This window comes from Felis catus, chromosome A1 (genome assembly GCF_018350175.1).
Source record: "Felis catus isolate Fca126 chromosome A1, F.catus_Fca126_mat1.0, whole genome shotgun sequence".
In the NCBI taxonomy this organism is placed as follows: domain Eukaryota; kingdom Metazoa; phylum Chordata; class Mammalia; order Carnivora; family Felidae; genus Felis; species Felis catus.
Window position 1 is genome coordinate 219,855,057 of NC_058368.1, and position 23,716 is coordinate 219,878,772.

At 35.0% G+C, this 23,716-nt stretch overlaps 1 pseudogene; it reads left to right on the forward strand.

Moving 5' to 3' along the window:
• The window catches only part of LOC101086539, a 190,315-nt pseudogene extending 182,487 nt beyond the window's left edge, over nucleotides 1-7,828 (forward strand).
• Nucleotides 7,829-23,716: the final 15,888 nt, after the last annotated feature.

Consider the following 23,716-nt stretch of genomic DNA (forward strand, 5'->3'; position numbering starts at 1 on the left):
ACATATGGTGTATGGCCATATATAATAAAATTATAGAGAAGTGTGTCACAAAATTTGCATAGAAAAACTTATTTTCATCCATATGATTTGATACTTAATTCATTAATTGGTATGTTAGGAAGGTGATATGAGTATTTTTTTTTAATCTGTATAAAATCAGTTAAATAGACAAATAAAGCTGATGTCTATAGCCAGAGGAAAAACAGGTCTAAGTAGTACCAATATGATGAGCTTAATTGAAAATGCTTCATTCACTTCTCTTTATATAGCCATGAAGCTAATAGCATTGGCTTATTATTTATCCTAACTACATTACCATAATTTTTCCCTTTTTAAAGGACTTGCCAAAATGTATATAGGAGACACATTATGCCACCATGTTTACATGTCATAGAAAAATCTAATATTGTATCATGCTTTGGCCAACAATGTCTACCAGAGAAATACTATGTTATAAATAGTCCATAAAACTTTAATAATCCAATATTAAAGAACTTATGTTGAGCAACAGCAGAACAAAGTATGGTTGGTGATAGATAAAACATTTAAATTAAAACTTTTCCCCAAAATCAATGAAGTAATATATATGGGAATCAAAAGTTTACTCTGGAGTGTATTTCCATTAATGTTCACAACTACAGATTTGGTTATATTTCATAGAGTTCCCTAGAAGGGCAACTAACCCTCACTGACCAGATGCCATCATATTTAATTTTTTTTTTAATTTTTTTTAACGTTTATTTATTTTTGAGACAGAGAGAGACAGAGCATGAATGGGGGAGGGTCACAGAGAGAGGGAGACACAGAATCAGAAACAGGCTCCAGGCTCCGAGCTGTCAGCACAGAGCCTGACGCGGGGCTTGAACCCATGGACCGTGAGATCATGACCTGAGCCGAAGTCGGACGCTTAACCGACCAAGCCACCCAGGCGCCCCAAATTTAATTTTTTTAGTATATGTGCTGCCGAAGCGAGCACCAAATTTAATTTTTTTTAAAAAGTATTCAAAGTATACTTCCCATAATTGGGTAAAGTAAGCTGAAGACAACTTTTTAAAAGGGTGATTTATTGAGGCACGACGGACATATAAAACCTGTAGATATTTAACATATACTAGTTGATGTGCCTGAGCTAAATATACAGCTGTGAAACCATCATTACCATCAATGCTATAAACTCACTCATCACCTGTGAAAGTTTCCTCCTTTGTGTATTGTTTGTTTTTTTCCTTTTGTGGCAAGAGCAGTTAGCATAAGATGTACACACATAAGTAAGTTTACAATACAATATTTGTCTACAGAGACATTTAATTGATTAATAGTAAAATGCCCAATTATAATTAGAATAAAGTGTTACAGCTAATAATTGTTAAGTAAAAATGTGTCAGATTCTGTGCTACGTGTTGGAATACGAATGATGCCTGAAATACTTTTCCAGGTGAAGAGATGAGAATTCAGGTTTACTAGGTTTTATTTCAAGATGCCTGTGGAGATATCTAAAATGTATATGCCCATTATAAATTGGTTATATGCGAAAAATCTGATTTACAAGTCATATTTACAGTGTCAAGAAACACTGATTTACAAATCATATTACAAAGATGACCTTTGAAGATGTAAAAGTGGATGAGATTTCTGTGAGAGAGTACAGTAGAAAATGGAAGAGACTTAGGGGCGCCTGGGTGGCGCAGTCGGTCAAGCGTCCGACTTCAGCCAGGTCACGATCTCGCGGTCAGTGAGTTCGAGCCCCGCGTCGGGCTCTGGGCTGATGGCTCAGAGCCTGGAGATTGTTTCCGATTCTGTGTCTCCCTCTCTCTCTGCCCCTCCCCCGTTCATGCTCTGTCTCTCTCTGTCCGAAAAATAAATAAACGTTGAAAAAAAAAAAAAAAAAGAAAATGGAAGAGAGTTCAAGTAAAACAAGGAATACCATCACTTAGGGATAAGTGCAGATGAGAGCATCTTTGAATAAAATTGTGGCCAATAGTAGTAAATGAATTTATCAACCATTTTGTATAAGTGACTTGCTTTTGAAATTATTTTTACACTTAAATTTAGGAGGAGAGTATATGGAAGAAGTATATTTGAACTGGAATAAGGAAAAAATGTGTGCCTTACTCTTTGAAGATATTTGTGGACAATGGCAGTAGGTAAAGTACAGTTGCTTGAACATAGCTAAATGGTACATCTGGTGGAGGGTATGTTTCCCCTGATATTAAAGTATTTGATATGTATATTATATATATTGGAAGGGCATGTTTTAAGGAGGTGATGGGGCTTTAGAAAAGAAGAAATAGTCAACAGAACCAGGTAGAATGAATTGCCACTATGCCATATTACTAACCCATAATAAACCATCTTAGCATATTGCTTTCTAATGTATTTAATCTATCTTCACTTAGTTTTTGCATGTATGTATTTTGAAAATAGTCAAGTCTTGTGGGGAATACCTATGTAAGTTGTAGTCAATAGCACAATTTTCAGAATCAACTGTAATTATTTAAGAAACATTTATACCATAAAAGCTGATCATTTGATTATGACTAACAAACATTAAAACAAAGTGCATGTTTAGGCAGATTCTTTTAACTTATCTTACTGAAAACATTACATGGGGAATATTTGAAAATACTTTTTAAAATATTTTGTGATCTACTTTTATTCTCCCAAGTTGTTTTTCTCACAGTTCCATATTCAATTTGTATTTTAAAGGAAAATTAACCTGTATGGTTCTGAATTCTTTACAACTTATCTCATCACACTGCTTTGCATGAGCTATTTTCTATCTGTAAATTTTCCAAATCTCTTAAAAGCCCTTTATTCTATGTTGCACAAAACTATTTTATCTACAGTTTAAGTCAAGGCTGAAAGCACTCAAATTTCTTTGCAAATGAAAAGCTTATTGAGTTAGAATGAGTTGGAAACACTTCCTATTAAAATGTATTTGAATATATCTGAAAATTGCTATACCACAAAACAATTTGTGAATTTTAACTTATTCTGAACTTTTCCTCAAAATATTTAGAATAATATGATTGTTAACTAAAAATATGTATATTTTTTTGAAAGTACAAGTATTTTCTTCCTCAGTCCAAATATGGATGTTTCTGATTTATAATAATTGGAGTCATTTTTCACAATGCATTGGACTGCTCAGAATAAAATAGCATTAGTTTATAGGCTCAACACAACTGTATTTTGCTTTATTTTCCTAAATTTATGAATGCAACATATCACACTACCTAATACCACTCAGAAATGTTCCTCCTCTCAATTTCTATATTATTTACTGCTTTCATTGTTTCGATTCTTATCATAGGCAATGTTAAGTTGTTATTTCCACATTTTACCCCTTTGCTTTCTTCCAAAATATAAGTGAATTCAGTACAGATTTGTTCTTTACTTCTTTTTTTAATTTTTTTTATGTTTATTTATTTTTGAGAGACAGAGACAGAGCACAAGCGGGGAGGGGCAGAGAGAGAAGGAGACACACAATCCGAAGCAGACTCCAGGCTCTGAGCTGTCAGTACAAAACACGACTTGGGGCTCGAACCCACGAACCCTGAGATCATGACCTGAGCCAAAGTTGGACACTAAACCGACTGAGCCACCCAAGTGCCCCTGTTCTTTACTTCTTTGTGTTCCATAAATGATAAAGACCATAGTTTGTGACTAAAATTAGTACACTAAGTCATTAATTTCTCGTATTCTATTTATAGCTAAATATTGAGCTTGGGATCCAGGTATGGTAGTTTTAATTACCTGTGATTTATTAGTTATTAGTGCTTCTTATCTGAGCAAAGGCTTTCTTTATCCTGAGATGCATTATCAACCTGAGTGAAAAAGGTGGCTGAGCCAAGGATGCTGTGTTTGCATAAAGAACTGTGGAGACTTGTAGTAAAGAATTTCAATTTGGCTTAAGGAACATAGACAATGCTGTAAATATAAATATTTTATTTTATTTTATTTTATTTTATTTTATTTTATTTTATTTTATTTTATTTTTAAATACCATTTTAAAAATGTTTATTTATTAGTTTTGAGAGAGAGAGAGAGAGAGAGAGCGCCAGGGAGGGGCAGAGAGAGAAAGAGGGAGACAGACAATCTCAAGCAGGATCCGGGGTGTCAGCCCAGAGCCCAATGCAGGGCTCGAACTCAGGAACTATGAGAAAATGACCTGAGCTGAAATCCAGAGTCAGATTCTTAACTGATTGAGCCACTCAGGCTCCCCAAATTATAAACATTTTACATCATCGCTTCATGTCTCTCATTTTATTTTCTCCCCAGCCCTCAGTGATTCATAATGTGCAAGATGGCATGTGGTTCACAATTACACACACACACACACACACACACACACACACACACACACACGGAGACAGCAGTGAAAAGAAATTTTCTAGAATTTCTATAACTTCATTAGTTCAAAGCATCTGCAGTAGCATCAGCAATGGTTTCAATAGAAACAGATACAAAAACTTTGATATATGTATCAAATCTGTTGCTAATTAGTTAATAGTTAATTATAGTAACATATCAAAGACAGCAAGAATATCATCAGTCAGCTCATATCACTGTCATTTACTTGAAAAGGCAAGGAGATTAAGTGTTACTATTCTAGGGAGAAATATCAGTACTATCTGCACCAAATATTAAAAACTGCAGTGTGGATTCCATAATTTATTTGCAGCAATATTGTTTTCAGCAAAATAGTTGCTGTTTCGGGTAAGTGTGGTGACTGAAAATGCCACCAGATAACGATACAGATGGATAAAGTGGCTGACACCAGAAAATATCTAAAAGAACTATTTTTCAGAGGAAAAGGTAATATCCCCTGTTTCAAAATGACTTGAAAGAGGATGGAACTTTCTAAGAGTGAGAAAAGAATTTCAAAATGTTTGTGATTCTTTCCAGGCTCTATTTTTATCTTGAAACTGTTGAAGACTAGGAAATAGTCTGTTTAGGAAGCACCAAGCAAAAGGGAAAAAAAAAAAAGCGGAATTTACTAACATTCTTCTGGGTGTAAGAGACATGGAGATTAAGTAGATTTATTCCCTGTGCCTCCAATGGGATTGACAGAGGCTTAAAGAGATTTTTAAAATATGATGTTACATGTATTATAATAGAATACAAATGTTTCTAGTCTTTGTGAAACTCATACATATCTGAGCTGTTAAAGATGAATAAAAGTTACAAAGGCCAAGAGAGCCACCTAATCAAAGAGTGAAAATGACAAGAGCTAACATTCATTTAGTGCTTTCCTGTGGTTGACGCTCTTCTGAGCACTTGACATAGATCATTCATTAAATCCTCAAAACAACTATATGAGAGGATCCTATTACAACAGTTTTACAGATGGGGAAAACAAGTTTTAGAATAGTCACATAAATTGTACAACATCACAAAACTAATGGCAGAAGAGATGAACTGAAAACCCAGGCAGCCTGACCCCAGAGCCAACACTTAACATTTTTCTACTAACCAGGTCCTGGAGAACAAAGTCAATTCACCCTACAATATTCAAATTGTTTCTGTCAGTTATTTAAACATTTTTAAAAGTAGGAAAAACACTGCGAGATTGATACTCAATATGTTATGGTTTTGTGCTGGGAAATTTTGAGATGGCATAGGACTAAAGGCTGGAACATTGTTTAGAAATAATTTCATATGAAATATGTCAGGGTCTGATTTATGATAGAGCAGTGAGTAGAAAAGGGGATAGAATTGAGATATGGAGATTAAAATTTCTAGGAGTCAATGTTTTATCAGGTGCAGAAAGTAGGTAAAGGATGAAAGAGGATTGGGTAGATGATGTTAAATTTAACTGACAGAAGAAATGCAAGCATAATAAACTTAGAGTGTGATTTGAAAGGTGGGACAGGACAAGGTGATTTGAGTAAATGGAGACTGAAATGTCAGGTGAACATTTACAGTTTGTGCACAACAGGCAGTTCAATGTGTAAGTCTGAAGTGGAGGGAAAGAAAAGAGTTTGTGAGTTAGATTTCAATTCCTTTTGTTTAATGACTATTACTGAGCAAGTAGTATATTCTGTCAAAGTAAGACAGATAGATGGAAAGACTGGTAGGAAATCATCACTGTTTTCAAGGATCTAAACATCTACGAAGATTCATCAGTCTGTGGGTGGAACATGAATTACATTACCCTAGGATAACGTTAGATGGAAAGGCAGAATGGACCAAGTGCAGAATAAAGTGCATACGATAAGGAGACTGATTAAAACAGTAAAATGATTAGAAGAAAACATAACAGCTGGGTGTAATGGTAGAAGGATTAGAATAAGGGAAATCTCAACAGTGGCCCGCACTGCACAATGTCACGATGCAGCATGCTTTTCAGTAATTCTCTCTTGGTTCTTAGTTAGCAAAATTTATCTGCAATCTTAGAACCACTTTACCTATTCAAGAATACACTCTAAATGTGCACCAAAAATAGCATTGGTCATCCGGCTCCTTTCAGCTGGTTGTGTTAGGATTGTGCTGAATACAATGGGAAGAAAGGAGACAAGTGTAGCAAAACCAAATTCTAGCTTGTGGGAAGAGTATGGCCCCAAAATACAGCCTTTGTCAAAATCACATGAAGAAACGCAATCATATCTCAGTCATAGGTTAATTTCTTAGAGTCAAAAGATGTAGAAAAAAACATATGTGAGGCAATATTTTGTATAGAAGTATAATCTACTTGAATAAAATTGTTTCTACGTAGTTGCAACTTTCATATTTACATTAGCACTTTTAAGCAGGAAAAATTACAGGATAATTTCAATGTTCATAAACAGAGACAGCATACATATTTTAAGTCTTTTTCATACATGGAATTATCAGACATTTATAGAACTGAATCCTGAAAAGAGTGTGAGGCAACAAAAAGTGAACGAAACCCAAATACCAAGAAGTAGACAGTCCACAAACATGCCACTTATAATCTATTACTGAGAAAAATTTCAAGAATATTTTATTTGGCATTTGTTAAATGTGGAAAAATGTAAAGGCTTACTGTATAGCTTAACTTTTCCTAACATGTTAAAATTACAGATATTTTCTGATATATATATTCTGTTACTTAATCGAAAGTAAAAGGAGTAAAATACATTATAAGTAATACAAGATGATCTGGTTCCTTATGTTCAAGCATACATCTTTCCTAAGGATTTATATTGAATCTGAGGTTTAAAAATGTATCAGAAGAAAGAAATAAACGTGAACAAAAAATTGTTATTCACAAAAACAACTGATTTTTTTTTAACTGGCTGAAAGTTGATCTTATAAAATAAGCTATTTTCTCTTTAAGTGAATTTCTTAAAACTGTGTAGCACTATTACTTTTTTGTAATTAATGGTACTATTTATTCACAAGTAATATAAAATACATAATAAGATGTCAGTTAGGAAGGGCAGCTTCACAAGAACAAGTTCTAGAACATGCTGTACAGCTTCCTTTTGTATTTGCCATAGTAAAGACACTGATACTTTCAAATAGGTTAACTGATAAATAGAAATAAATAATGTGATGTTTACCATCCGGAATGTGGTCAAGAGCCTTAAAGCAAGCTCCTTCTCACCTCCTTCTCCAGAATTAAGCCCCTGAGCAGCCAATATCAGTTCTGAAACAGTCACATTCTTAAGCTCACACAATCTCCGTGCTGTTTCTCAAATGTCTCCTCAAAAGTCACTTTACTTTAGTTGTGGTTATACCAAGCTCTTTGTTTGGTTTTTCCGCCCACAGTAAGTCAGATACAACAAATTGGAAGTTTCAGGGACAAGGCATGAGGCTCAAAGTTATGGATGATACCAAGAAGGGACAGCTGGTCAACTAATAGCCAGGGAGGAGACCTAAGGACAATAGAAAACAAGTCCAAATACTAAGGAATCCAAATGGGCATAAGTAGGCCTATTAACCTCAATAGCCTTTGGGGGAATTACTACTTTAGAGTAAAATAATGTTCATAATGTGACCATCAATCTTTAAGAACAAATAAAATTCTCCTTCAGTATATTCTTTGTAACAAGATAACTGTTTAACATCATAACCTTTACCAAATTTTTATAAAAAAATATTTAAATTAGTAATCTTAATGCTTTGCTCATATAGAATTTTTTTCTGTATGAATGTAGGACAAGTGAAGTAGTTTTGTACAATGGTTGTTCAACTCACTTAAGCTCTGATGAAAATTCAGATACTAATTTTCACGTATTTTATTTAGTTCCTTTATTTTCTCCTTCCCTATCTCAAGGAGAAAATATCTTTACAACAACTATATTATATTCTGGTTCTTATTTTTTAGCCTCTGACCTTAGGCAATCCAATTAAGAAAGCCTCTCAATTCCTAACACTATTAATTTTATATTTAAAAATATTTAAAGTTAAATATTTTAGGAAAAAATTGTATACATCTATGTTTGTCTTATTATTTTTAACTGTAAGAAAATTGAATCTTGAAAGGTATGGTTCTCATGTACAGTAATTATAACTACGCATTTAATCACCAACTGGTCCATCTATTTAGTTTGCCACCAAGAATCAGGTAACAGCAGTGGTCAACTGATTTTTTTGAGCCCAAGGTCCATCTGGGTGGATTTCTCACAGAATAACTCCCATATACATCTGCCAATTACTTGAAAATTATATCTAGATAAAATTTGGGGAAATATTTCTGATGGAGAGGTAATAACAAGCATAAATATAGATAATCCTACAAAAATACCTTTATTCAGATATTTATATTCAGATAGTTTTCATCTGTGTCTCTATCTCCATGGCTACTAATCCATACGTCACTTTTAAGTCCTCATTGACTGCAAGGCACATTGCACTCTATATGCATGCAATTATTTAAACACCATCACCAACCTGCAATAGGCATTATTGTCTAGATGCTTTTGAAATGACTTTCCCAGTGTCACTTTAGGCATTAAGTGGCATAGCTCAAACTGAATGCAGACTGAAACATTGCCTATGACTAATTAACTCAAATATGCAACACCATCTAGCCTTCGCTAGACAAATACATGGAAACAAGAGACAGCTATAGCTGTGGCTACAGCATTCTACAATCTCACAGGTGAAGATGAAAATCTGTTGGGGGCTCTGAGGACAGATAAGATGAACGTAGATACACAGGTCCTGAGTGGCTTAATTCAAGGAGGAGATTGTTTTCCTTAGGACCAGTCCCATGGAGAGGAAAGAACTGCCCTCAGGGGCAAAGGTAGATTTCCTATGAGTCCTTTCAAGTGTCCCACCATCACCTCTTGAAGAATTTGGCTATAATTGTAGCAGCATCCACAACCTCCTTCCTGATCCTCACTGAAGTGTGCTCCCAGCTAGAGAATCAAAATATCTTTCACAAGAATATAAGCTTCATGCTGAAGCTGTCCTATTCATTACTATGTCTCTTATTCCATGTATGATTCATACCACATAGAAAGTATTTATTAAATAGTAATTGAGCCAATGGAAGGACAGAATTGGTACCACCACTGCAAACTTCCATAATCCCAGAAAGAATGTGAATATAGGACCCCTTGACTTTTTTGGACATACTGACTAATCTCTCATCATAACACCCCCACCTATGATTCACTCAGGTGGGATGGCGCCCTTGACTGAAATCATTCAGAGCCAGCAGGGGGTGATACAGTGTATTTTCCTACCTTTTAGTGTATATGGTCTTGACCTCTTATGTAGATAATAAATATCCAAACATCCAGTGACTATATGCCAAGTATGCTTGTTAATTTTTATGTTGATAGCCAATTTATTTTTATAGGTAGTAATTTATAATATAATTGTGTTTATGAAAATTTATTATTTAATGTTTTGAAATCATTATTAGAATTTATAAAATATGTAATATAAAAATAATGTCACATATATCTAGTCTTGAAGAGGCAGAAAGTCTTTCTAAAACGTCTTAGGCTTTCAAGTTTGCCAGAGAAAATAACTTATGACTGAATTGGCTTATAGTTTCCAAGTTTTGCTTGTAGTCAGAGACAGTCATATGCTTTTCTCTCAGGAGATATTCTAAAGTTAAGTTTAACTCTGTCCCCAATGAAATGAATCAATAAACTCATTAATAACCTATGTTGATTAAACATGAAATTATGTTTGATCAGAAAAATGCATTTTAGGCCAGGTACACATAGGTTTTAATGATTATAATTAATAAAACTGAAATGCAGGTCCACTATCAATATCCTCCTAGAAGTGAGTAAGGGTCCTTGCTATAAACTAATTTGTTGAGAAGGATAATTATTTTTTTAAAAGAACTGTAAACATCCCAATCAAAGGCATTCTGCAGATGGTGCACAGAGCAGCTCCCCATTCTGTTCTCTGAAACCTGCTCTTTCACAGTGACTATTTGGAAGCAATGTTGCCCCAGAAATGATTAGAGGGTTAGGAAAGTAAGTATTTGGAATGAGGTGAGTTTTCTCCAAATATTAAACATTTTTTACATTGGAAAGGAAAGACTCATTCCTTGTTTATCCAGAGAGCAGCTTACAATGAGTATTGTCCATCTGTATATAGTGAACATCAGTGCAAAAGGTAGTGAATCAAAATTTATTCCATCCATATGTACAAAAGGCAAAAGATGAGAAATTAACATAAAATGGTCCAGAGTTGTTAAATGCTTCTATAAGGGCAAAAATAAAATTTAAATATACTGTATAGAAAAAATTGCTATCTAATCTATGTAGAAGACCCCATCAAAACAAACAACAGGCAACAAAAAAATACTCCATGTAAACCAAGCTTACAATAAAAAAGAACACATATCAAGAGAAAAAAAAAATCACGACTGTGATGAAAAGTTACAGACATAACAGAAAAACTTCACCCCCCAAGTAAAAAGACAAAAGAACACATTATAGCATAAATACATATAGTTAAAAATTGTAAAATAGTATTTTCTCCTAAAGATAAAATGTGATAGCAGCTTTAAAAGCACAAATCATTTAGTAAAGAGCTAAATAACATATCTAGAAATGAAAACAACTTTTATAAATACTCAATTCCCTGTATCAAATCTCTTTCTGTTCAAAATAACTAAAGTGGAATTTGTTTTTGTAGCTTAAATTTTTCTGATACATCAAGGATTTATTCCTCCAGAAAATTTTAGCAATAGTGTTTTTGTTAGTAATACTCATGTACTAACTAATGTTGCCATTGATAAAAATATCTTCCTGGGAATGGAGACTCTACAAAGGAACCGTCATTTGACTGATGTCTCAACATAAAATTTAAAGATGTCTAAATCATATATTTTAACGAGTTTTTTTAATACACTGTTATGGCTATCTCCTTAAATATGATACTATAACTCCATACATTAGAATAATGGCACACATATCAAACTATTGGTTGACAGATTAGGAAACGTGCTCTCAATATGGAAGCAATCCTATATGAATTAATAATACCAATACCTGTTATCACCTAAGGATTGTTGCTGCTGAAATACTTCCTGTCTTTTATATTCACTCCTAGTACTACTTTCAACATGTAGTACATTTTAAATAATCAGATATATATATCATATATATATATATAATATATATATATATATATATATGTTTTTAATTTGGCATGGTGTGAAGGGTTTCATAGCTAAGTGTATTTTCACAGATAAAGAAATAGTGGTCTAACAGTTTAAGTTAAATTATGTCAGCAAGTCCAAGTGACTAATTTAGGCACCAGCCAACATATATCAGGAATGCCTGATCTCGGAATTCAGGTTTAATCTTTATTCTGCCTGTGTCACATCATCTAAAATAACAACCAGGATGGAATAAAGTTGGGAAAAATAAAATGAAGAATGATGAGGGATATAAATATCAGTTTTAACAAACCACTGCAAAATTTAGTGCCTCCTCCACCCCAGCAAAAATAATCATTTGTTCTCATAATTCTATGTGTTAGCTGGGCATTCTTCCAGTCTGAGTTGGCCAGTCTGGGACTGGTTGACCTAGTACAGGCTGACTCATCTATGTGGGTTCTCAGCTGAAAAAAGATGGGCTAACTAGAATGTCTGAAACCACTTTCCAGGTCTTGCATTGTTCAGCCATTCTGCCTTTGACTAGTTCATATGGTGAGACATTCCATCAGAAAGACAGAAAATGTCCCAATATATAATTATTTTACATCTCTCTGCCTTCCTTACCTGTTAAATAAGCAAGGTCAAACGGGCAAGCCCAAAGTCAAGTTGGAAGAGGATTATCCAAGGACATGTATAGAAGGAGGTGTTATATAAGCATAAATTTGAATATTTCTGTAGAGTAGATTTCTGGAAGAAAAAGAAAAATTCATGCATGTACTGTGATTTTTGACATTGACCAATAAGATCACCATACTAATATTCATTGTTCCAATTAAATCCTTTCCAAATAACTCCATCATTTCATTTTGCTTGCCCATACATTTATTCCTAGTTTGAGACGATTCACTGATCAAGAATCTAAACTTTTGCATTTTTACTTCCACATATGCATATGTATTTAATACTGATCTATAATCCATAACCTTTATTTTTTATATGTATGGCATACATTTTCCTCAACACGTATCTCTTTAAATGTTTGAAGGCTTATAGCAGCAAATCCATGTGCATAATTTCTTTATTAATCTCTTCCATACCACTTTCCATAAATATAAAAAAATTAACTGGAAAGGAAAAATAAAAGAATAAAATGAATAAAAAAGAGAATAAGGCTAACTGGAATCTAAGCTTGTTATATTGTCTGTTAACAGTTCATATTGAATTAATTAATTCTAATTAAATTAAACAAATACTGATTGCCTATAATATGTGAACAACATTATTTTAGGACTCTAGTGAAATGAAAATTAGTAAAAAGTTGCCTGACATAAAATAATTTGCCACCTAGTAAGAGAAATGAGACGTGTTTACAAATAAATATCGAAGAAGAAAGATTATAATCATTGATTTGAGAAAGAGAAAGTTAAGACTTCTTATGATATTATATTTAAATTGTCTTAATCTGCTCTTACTGCTAGAATATAATGCCCATAACCTGGATGGCCAAAAAAATTAGGTTATTTTTTTCATAGTTCTTAAAGCTGGGGGAGTCCACAAATGAAGTGCTGACCTCTTCCATATCCGATAAGAGCTCTTTTCCTGGCTTGCAGAGGGCATCTTGTTGCTATATCCTGACAGGGAGTGAGATGTCTTTCTTCTGCGTATTATTATAAAGGCCTTAATTCCATTGGTAGGGTGCCATCCTCATGATCTAACTAATTCCTAAAAGCCCCACCTCCAAGGGATGCCTGGGTGGCTCTGTTGGTTGGACTTCTGACTTCCTCTCAGGTCATGATCTCAGAGCTCATGGGTTCGAGCCCCGCATCTGGCTCTGTGCTGACAGCTTGGAATCTGGAGCCTGCTTGGGATTCTGTGTCTTCCTCTCTCTCTGCTCCTCCCCTGCTCGCTCTCGCTCTCTCTCTCTCTCTCTCTCTCTCTCTCTCTCTCTCTCTCTCTTTCTCTCTCTGTCTCAAAAATAAATAAACATTAAAAGAAAAATTTTAAAACAAAGCCCCACCTCCGAATATCCTCATACTGGATATTATAGATGCAACATAGGAATTTTATGGGGACATAAACATTCAGCCAATAGCACTGTCCTTCAAACAAATATAGAAGTTTGACAAGAGGAGATGAGGGAGGATATTGTTGAAAGTAGGATGCAGACAGTAGATAATTATTAGCAACAATATTCTATGTGCTGGCCCTCTCTTCCTTTCAAAATTGTCAACTATGGGACATTTATCTATAAATAGTCTGATAACATGAATGTAGTGAAAGCCTTAAATCCATCAGAAAAGAAGTCTTGTCTGAAAACCTTTTTGTATGGTATAATATATAGTGCTTCAAATAGAATTTTATTTACAATTGATGTCTATATTTTCAAAATAATTATTTATGCAAATGAATAGCATTTGAAAACACTCAACACTTTAGAAAAAAAGAGGGAGAGAAATATATCAAATATCGGACTAAAATTTTCTTCTCTTTTTCAAGCAAAGAATTGACTTTTCGAAACAACAATGCCAGTAATGGGTAAATCAATAAGAACATTTTGGAGATTTAATAGCACTTTCAGTGAATAGCACTTGCAAATATCACTATTACCTTAGTTCAATTCAAACATAGAGTCATTACTAAAGGTTGAACTTCATACTCATCACCTGTGATTTTAGTGAATAGGAGGTGATAGAAAGTCAGTTTCAGAAAAGGTTGTGAAATAACATCTAATTGGATTGTCTTAAAGATGGTATAATATATCATTATAGCCAAAACTCACTTCTGAATATTGACCATCTTTTGCCAGACTTAATGGAAAAGAGTTTTGTATGTATTAATTACTAATATAAAAATACTTCTTAAAACTGGGATCTTGGAAAAGGCAGTTTAATATATAAAGGGTAATATTGTACATACACATGCAGTATTATAAGTATATATATATATATGTATATATATATATATATATATGCAATTTAAAACACACAAAGTGAAATATAAAAAAATAAAATAGATGTTAAAATATAAAAAACATAAAAAATATATTTAATTTTTAATCAAAATAGAAGCCAAAAGTGGGCATCTGGGTGGCTCAGTCGGTTGAGCGTCCAATTTTGGCTCAGATCATGATCTCATGGTTCATGAGTTCAAGCCCCACATGGGGCTCACTGCCGTCAACCTGTCAGCACAGAGCCTCCTTCAGATCCTCTGTCTCCCTCTCCCTGCCCCACCCCCACTTGTGCTCTCCCCCCAAAATAAATAAATATAAAATTATTTTTAAAATAAAAAAATAGAAGCAAAAAGAATTTTGGAGAAAGATCTAATAAGAAATCCAATTAGGAGGAGAGAGAGCACTGTGTTCCTGGCTTGAGCTGCCTGAGTGGAGGTTCAATGTCAGGCTAAATTTGGGAGGGTGGATCAGGGAGCGAGGGAGGCATGGTTCAAACGACACCAACTCTTGCTATTCCTACCAAGTTTCAGTGGATTTTCTAAAACGTATGATTCTTCATTTGCTATATGACCTTAGGACAATGTTCAGACTTTAAATGGTTGTTTATTGAAATTTGACCATTTATGCTTTTTCATTCCACAAAGCACCTCGCATTACTATTTTGGAAGTGGGATTCCTATATAAAATGTTTAGCTGTTAAAAAAAACAGGTTTTTTTTTAGCTGTAAAAACATCTGTCATCTATCTATCATCTATCTATCTATCTATCTATCTATCTAATCTATCTATTATCTGTCTTGATAAAATATATACAAACATATATGTGCACATTCTTCTGACACAGCTGTTGAGAGTAAAGAATCCTGGGGACTTCTTGTCTGTAAGGTGGAGTATCTATGCTGGGAAACAGAAGTTGAACAAAGCACAGTGTTCTTGTCTTAAAGCAAAGGACCACTCAGAGAGAAGCACGCCGTTGTCCCTGCCTTCGGCCCCAGAACTACGGCTCAGAGATTTTTCTCAGGGAATATCTCGGGTCATAAAATGCTTTGAAAGTTTTCCAAAGAAATCGGCTTTATTTTACACAGAGTGTGGGAAGCTCAAACGTAAGGATGCTCTCACAAATAATGGAGAATTTGGTGGGATATAACAAGGAAGAGTAGCCGCACGTGGGTGAGACAGTTCGCCAAAAAGAACCCTGGGGAGATAGCGAAACCCTTCTGCGGCTCAGCAAACAAACAAACAAAACCTCAGAGACTTGCCTTAAGAACAACTGCAAAATAGCCTGGATTTAATTGGTATTAGATTAACGATAGAGAAACAAAACACAAAGAATATTCAGTCCTACATGATTTCCCTGGTGATTTCTACCAAACATTTAAGGAAGAAATAATACCAATTGTTCATAAACGCTTCCAACGAATATAGTGGAAAACAAAACAAAACAAAACAAAACAAAACAAAACAAAAAAACCAAAAAACTTCCCAACACATTCTATACACAGAGAAAGCCATGCCCAAAAAATTAAACTAGGAACCAATATGTCTTATAAATAGGGACAAAATATACTAGCCGAATCCAGCAATCCAGCAATATATAAGAGATTATGAATGGTGACTAAGAGGGAATTATGTCTAGAATTGAGGTTAGTTTAAGGATTGAAAATCAGTGAAGGCAATGCACCATAATCAATAGAATAAAGGACAAAACTACATGATATCTCAATAAATGTAGAAAAAAGAATTACAAAATGTAGCACATCCTCATCATAAAAATACTCAACAAACTAGGTATGGAAAATAAATTCCCCAATAAAGGATATCTATGAAAAACTCACAGTTAATATCACATTTTACAGTGAAAGACTGAATGCTTTTCCTTTATTGTCTACCATATACAATTTATAATTATTGGTTTATTAAAGTTTTATTTTATATAAAGATTATTTGGCAGTATTATTTTTTCTTTAAGATTTCCCAAAATACATTCCAAATTTATGGCATAAATGTTTCCTTATGATCAACGTTATGTGTTATCTACGTCATCTTTGCCATACTAATGTAATTTTTTCTGTATTTACTTTTTTTCTGCTTTCTTCTTTTTTTGAAGCTTGTTAAATATGTTTCTGCTTTGTATCTTTCTGAAATAATAGCTTTTTTTAAATTTTTTTTTTACGTTTATTTATTTTTGAGACAGAGAGAGACAGAGCATGAATGGGGGAGGGGCACAGAGAGAGGGAGACACAGAATCCAAAGCAGGCTCCAGGCTCTGAGCCATCAGCCCAGAGCCCGACGCGGGGCTCGAACTCACGGACCCTGACATTGTGACCTGAGCTGAAGTCTAACGCTCAACCAACTGAGCCACCCAGGCGCCCCTGAAATAATAGCTTTTATATATCCTCTGGTGCCACTAAGCCTCATAGTATATACACAAAATCTGAAGCGATAGCTACAAATTCTATAGAATTTGTATAGACTTCAATAAAAGTGTATTGACTTTATGGTGTTAATCTGTCCTCATTCGCATACAAAGAGACATACTTAACTGAAATGAATGATTTTGTTAATCTGCACATTTTCATCAATAGTTTCATTTTCTGACCCATTTTTGTCACTCCTTGGCTACCCAAAACCATTTACTCTCCATTTTTTAGCAGAATATCACAGAATATTACTTTTAACGTTATCCTTTGAAAAACCTGGCATATTGTACATCTCAGTGCTTGGACCAAAGGCAATTTATTGGTGGAGGATTCTTGAACTCTATTGGTCAAGAGAAGTGTAATAGTTAATTTAGAAAATAGAGATGCACTGCATTTGAGTATTGTTTTGAAAAGTGATAAACTGATATAAATCTAGCTCAAAAGGAAATACTGAATGCTATGCTTTCATTAACAAAGAGTATTTGAATCTCTTAACAGTATTTTTAAAGAGCTATTTCTGTTATAGATTGAAAATACTACTGTTAGTGATGTTTTATGTAAGAGATCAGACTGAGAACCTCATGGTTGATGATAGAACATTTAGGATTAACATTATTGATACCAAAGTAAAACTATTATGTTGGATGAGAAAGAGAGAATACAACTGAGGGTTATTATAATATTTGACCATGAGAATATGACTGAAAACTTTACCAGTGAAACTACTTTGGGAGTTTGAGTTTTAACACACTTAAAACAAAATTTCCACATTCCCCCTTACTTTTCCAAAATGTTCTTGGGTTTCACATATGTCCAACATTATTACAAATAATCAGATACCTTTGATCTTAAAACATATGGGGCGCCTGGGTGGCGCAGTCGGTTAAGCGTCCGACTTCAGCCAGGTCACGATCTCGCGGTCCGTGAGTTCGAGCCCCGCGTCAGGCTCTGGGCTGATGGCTCGGAGCCTGGAGCCTGCTTTGGATTCTGTGTCTCCCTCTCTCTGTGCCCCTCCCCCGTTCATGCTCTGTCTCTCTCTGTCCTAAAAATAAATTAAAAAAAAAAGTTGAAAAAAAATTAAAAAAAAAAAAACATGCCTTGCCTAGGAGAAGGTACAAGTAGATGCAAATATCAAAGCCATTGAGTCCTCATATATCGTCAGATGCAATTTTCATATTATCATGACATAACAAATTTCATGACCCAGTGAATACGTATATTGAATATTACATAGCTTTAACAAAATTATAGGGCTTTATTTTTCCATGAAAATAATCATACACTTGCATATTTTTTCCACTTTTTCCTGCTTAAGCCCAAAGAATGGGATTTAAAAGCGAATTGAAGATACAGAAAAAATATGGGAAATGATTTCATAAGCTGCTTTAGTGCAATTACAGAAGTATAATTGGCAGACATTATAAAATGTCAGCTTTTATCTATAGTAAATATAATTTACACAGCCGAAAAGAGTGATTAGAGTCAGATCACTGAGAGGCTAATGAAAAGAGCCATCGGCACAGATGCGGATTGTTCATTTTGCAAGAGATCAGAGAAATGACAAGCACTGACGGTGTTTTTACATGCATTGAAACTCATCACAGACATGCTCAATCATGCCCTGGGATACAGAGCAATCTAATCATTTTTTATTAAATAATTCAAATTCTATGGCCTGTGTTTGACTCACATTTTGAAAGGTATTGAATTGAGTCATCCATTGCTTGGAAGTTAAAGTATGTTTCATAAATCGGGCTTGTAAGAAACATTAACAGAAGAGGGCCTTAACGAAACAGAACAGAATAGAGGGATAGGGCTTGGCAGGGACAATAAACCAGAGACCAAATTGCAAAACTAAATTGCAACAACAAAATAAATAGATCTGATATGCTGTTGAAAATAACAGTCCACATATTTGTTTGGTAAATGATGTCCTCTAATAACTATTAAAGGAGTTACTTGAAAAGTTTCATGTGTTTTGGTACTCCAGTTAATGAGATTGTAGAACTTAAAACATTGCCTAAGGAAGAGAGGACGAAAAAGAAAATTATGCTTCTTTAGCATCTTTTGGTAAATGAGTACTATTGCTTAATCAAATAAAATTGAATCACAAGGGAAATCAGAAGGAAGCAGAACTGAGAAAACTCTTAGAAGGACATTTAAAGGAAACTAAGAACACATGAAAAAGATAAGCTCAATAATAATTCTTGTTAAATGTATATTTATCTATTTTATTATCCTATTTTTTTAAGTAGTAACAAAATCTGTTGGGGTGGCCCACTTATATTATTTAAATTTTCATTAAAGCATTTAATTAATGTTTTGGGGCAAATTCAGGCAACAAATTTAGATGAGCATTTTGAATTATGAGTATTTAAACATTAACATATAATTATTCAAGACTGCATGTTTTCTTTTTTTTTTCAAATTTTTATTTAAATTCCAGTTAGTTAACATAAAGTGTAATATCAGTGTCAGGAGTAGAATTTAGTGATTCATCACTTAAATATAATGCCCAGTGCTCAACACTACAGGGGCCCTTCTTAATACCCATCACCCATTTACCGCCCCCGCACCTTCCTTCCATCAACCCTCAGTTTGTTCTCCAGTTAAGAGTCTCTTATGGTTTGCTTCCCTCTCTTTTTTCCCTCTTCCCCTATGTTCATCTGTTCTGTTTTTTAGATTGTACATATGAGTGAAATCATATGGTGTTTGTCTTTCTCTAACTAACTTATTTGGCTCAGCATAATACACTCTAGGTCCATCCAAGTCATTGCAAATGACAAGATTTCACTCTTTTTGATGACTGAGTAATAAATCTTTATCCATTAATCAGTCAAAGGACATATGGGCTTTTTTCACAATTTTGATATTGTTGATCATGCTGATATAAACATCAGTATTTATAGTATAAACATCCAATCATTATTTTGTATCTTTTGGGTAAATACCTAATCATGCAATTGCTGGACCATAGGGTAGTTCTATTTGTAACTTTTTCAAGACCCTCCATACTGCTTTCCAGGGTGGCTGCACCAGTTTTCATTCCCACCAACAGTGTAAGAGGGTTTCCCTTATTCCGCATCCTGGTCAACATCTGTTGTTTCCTATGTTGTTATTTTTAGCCATTCTGACAGATGTGAAGAGGTATCTCATTGTGGTTTTGATTTCTACTTCCCTGATAATGAGTGATGTTGAGAACCTTTTAATATGTCTGTTGGCCAGCTGGATGTCTTCTTTGGAAAAATGTCTATTCATGTCTTCTGCCCATTTCTTAACTGAATTATTTGGTTTTGGGGTGTTGAGTTGCATAAGTTTTTTTTATAGATTTTGGATACTAACCCTTTAAACCTAAATATGTCATTTTTTTTATTTTTTTAATGTTTATTCATTTTTTGATATAGAGAGGCAGAGCGTGAGCAGGGGAGGACCAGAGAGAGAGGGAGATGCAGAATCTGAAGCAGGCTCCAGGCTCTGAACTGACAGCATGGAGCCTGACGCGGGGCTAGAACTCACGGACCGTGAGATCATGACCTGAGCTGAAGTCGGATGCTCAACCGACTGAGCCACCCAGGCGCCCCAATGTCATTTGTAAAAATATTCTCCTTTCTGTAAGCTGCCTTTTTGTTCTATTGATTGTTTCCTTCACTGTAAAGCTTTTTATCTTGATGACATCCCAATAGTTCATTTTTGTTTTTGTTTCCCTTGCCTCTAGAAATGTGTCTAGTAAGAAGTTGCAATGGTTGAAGCCAAAGACGTTGCTGGCTATGTTCTCCTCTAACATTTTAATGGTTTCCTGTCCCACATTAGGTCTTTCATCCATCTTGAATTTATTTTTGTGTATAGTATAAGAAAGTGGTCCAGTTTCATTCTTCTGCATGCTGCTGTTTAGTTTTCCCAACACCATTTGTTGAAGAGATTGTCTTGTTTCCATTGGCTATTCTTTCTTGCTTCATTGAAGATTAGTTGACCATAGAGTTCTGGTCCATTTCTGGGTTTTCTATTCTGTTCCATTGATCTATGTGTCTGTTTTTGTGCCAGTAACATACTGTATTGATGACTAAAATTTTGTAATATAGATTGAGGTCTGGAATTGTGAGGCTTCCAGTTTTGCTTTTCTTTTTCAAGATTTCTTTGGCTATTCAAGATCTTTTGTCGTTCCATACTAATTTTGGGATTGTTTGTTCTAGCTCTGTAAAAAATACTGGTGTTATTTTGAAAGGATAGTGTTAAATATGTAGATTGCTTTGGATGGTATAGACATTTTACCAATATTTTTTCTTCCAATCCATGAGCATGGAATGTTTTTCCATTTCTCTGTGTCCTCTTCAATTTCTTTCATCAGTGTTCTATAGTTTTCAGAGTACGGGTCTTTCTCCTCTTTGTTAGATTTATTCCTCAGTATCTTACAGTTTTCGGTGCATTTGTGAATGGGATAGATTCCCTGATTTCTGTTTCTGCTGCTTCATTATTGTTGTATAGAGATGCAACAGATTTCTGTACATTGATTTTGTATCCTGCGACTTTCCTGAATTTGTGTTATCAGTTCTAGCAATTTTTTGCTGGAGTGTTTTGGGTTTTCTAAATAGAGTATACTGAAAGTTTGACTTCTTCCTTGTGGATCTGGATGCCTTTTATTTCTTTTCCTCGTCTTATTGACGAGGTTAGGACTTCGAGTACTATGTTAAAATACAAGAGTGAGAGTGGGCATCTCTGTCTTGTTCCTGACTACAGAGAAAAATCCCTCAGTTCCTTCCCATTGAGGATGACATTAGCTTTCTTTGGGTCTTTCTAATATGGCCTTTATATTGAGGTATGCTCCCTCTATCCCTAGTTTGTTGAGGTTTTTTTAATCAAGAATAGATGTTGTATGGGGCGCCTGGGTGGCTCAGTCAATTAAGTGTCCAACTTCAGCTCAGGTCATGATCTTGGTTCGTGGGTTTGAGCCCCATTTCAGGCTCTGTGCTGATAGCTGAGCGCTTGGAGCCTGCTTCGGATTCTGTGTCTCCCTCTCTCTCTGCCCCTCCCTGCTCACTCTTTCTCTTTTTCTCTCTCTCACTCTCTCGCTCAAAAATAAACATTAAAAAAAAGAATGGATGTAGTACTTCATTAATTGCTTTTTTCTGCATCTATTGAGAGGATCTTATGGTTCTTATCCTTTGTTTTATTAATGTATTGTACCATGTTGATTGATTTAAGAATATTGAATCACACAGCCCACTTGATCATGGCAAATGATTCTTTTAATGTACTATTGGATTCAATATGCTAGTATTTTGTTGAGAATTTTTGCATCCATGTTCATTAGGGATATTTTCTTGGAATTCTCTTTTTTAGCATGGTCTTTGTCTTGTTTTGGAATCAAGGTAACACCAGCTTCATAGAATGAGTTTGGAAGTTTTCCTTCCATTTCTATTTTTTGGAACAGTTTGAGAATAGGTGTTAACTCCTCTTTATTCTTTTTTAATTTTTTAATGCTTATTCATTTTTGAGAGACAGAGAGAGACAGAGCATGAGCGGGGTAGGGGCAGAGAGAGAGGGAGACATCAAATCTGAAGCAGGCTCTAGGCTCTGAGCTGTCAGCACAGAGCCCAACACGAGGCTTGATCTCCTGAACCATGATATCATGACCTGAGTCGCTTAACCGACTTAGCCATCCAGTCGCCCTGGTATTAATTCCTCTTTAAATATTTGGCAGAATTTCCCTGGGAAGCCATCTGGCCCTGGACTTTTGTTTGTTAGAAGATCTTCCATTACTGATTCCATTTCTTTGTTGGTTACTGGTCTGTTCAAGTTTTCTACTTCTTCCTATTTCACTTCTGATAGTTGGTATGTTTCTAGGAATTTATTCATGTCTTCCAGATTGCCCAATTTCTTGGCATTTTAGTCCCTGGAGAGGCAATATCACCTATCCCTTGGAGATGCACTCCAAGAAGGGGGGGGGGCATCTCTCCCAGTGCCTTCCAGGGGATCCTCAGATCGCACTGTCTGCCCCAGGGTTACCTGCCATCCTTCCCCACAGAATCCCTGCAATGTCTGCCAGGCTCCATATGAGCCAAGCTCCGACATCTATACCTCCTATCTTTAAGCTCCCCTTGTAAAAACTGATGAAAATCAGCCTTTCTCATTTCCCAACATCTTTGGGGAAGTGTTATCCTTGTGTGATCCCCTGTGTGCTCCTGTCTCTCTCTCTCTCTCTCTCTCTCTCTCTCTCTCTCTCTCTCTCTGCCTTTCCCTCTCCCTCTCCCTCTCTCTCTGTCACCTATCACCTCTCTCTCTCTCTCTGATTAAGCTCCCTCCCCTCTGCAGCACTCACAACCTTTTTCTCCCCTGTATCAGGTACCCACTCCTCCTACCTTGCACAATGTGGCCTTTTCTGTCCCTCTAGTTGTGCATTTTGTTCTGTTAGTTCTCATATTTCTTGGGTTTTCAGACTGACTTGATATTTATCTAGCTGTTGGAGGGACGAGGCAAGCCTAGGGTTTTCCTACTGCTCCACCATCTTAACTCCTGTCCTTTGAAAGAATCCATTAATTTTGATATGTTGTATTTTCTTTTTATTCAGTTAATATATTTTTACTTCCCTTTAAGTTTTCCTTTTTGACACACAGGCTACTTAGAATTATGTTGTTTAATAAGAAAATTTGTGGATTTTCTGAAAATATATTTTTAAAATATTTTTAATGTTTATTTATTCTTGAGAGACAGAGAGAAACAAAGCACAAGCAGTGAGGACAGAGAGAGAGAGGGAGACACAGAATCCGAAGCAGGCCCCGGGCTGGGAGCTGTCAGCACAGAGCCC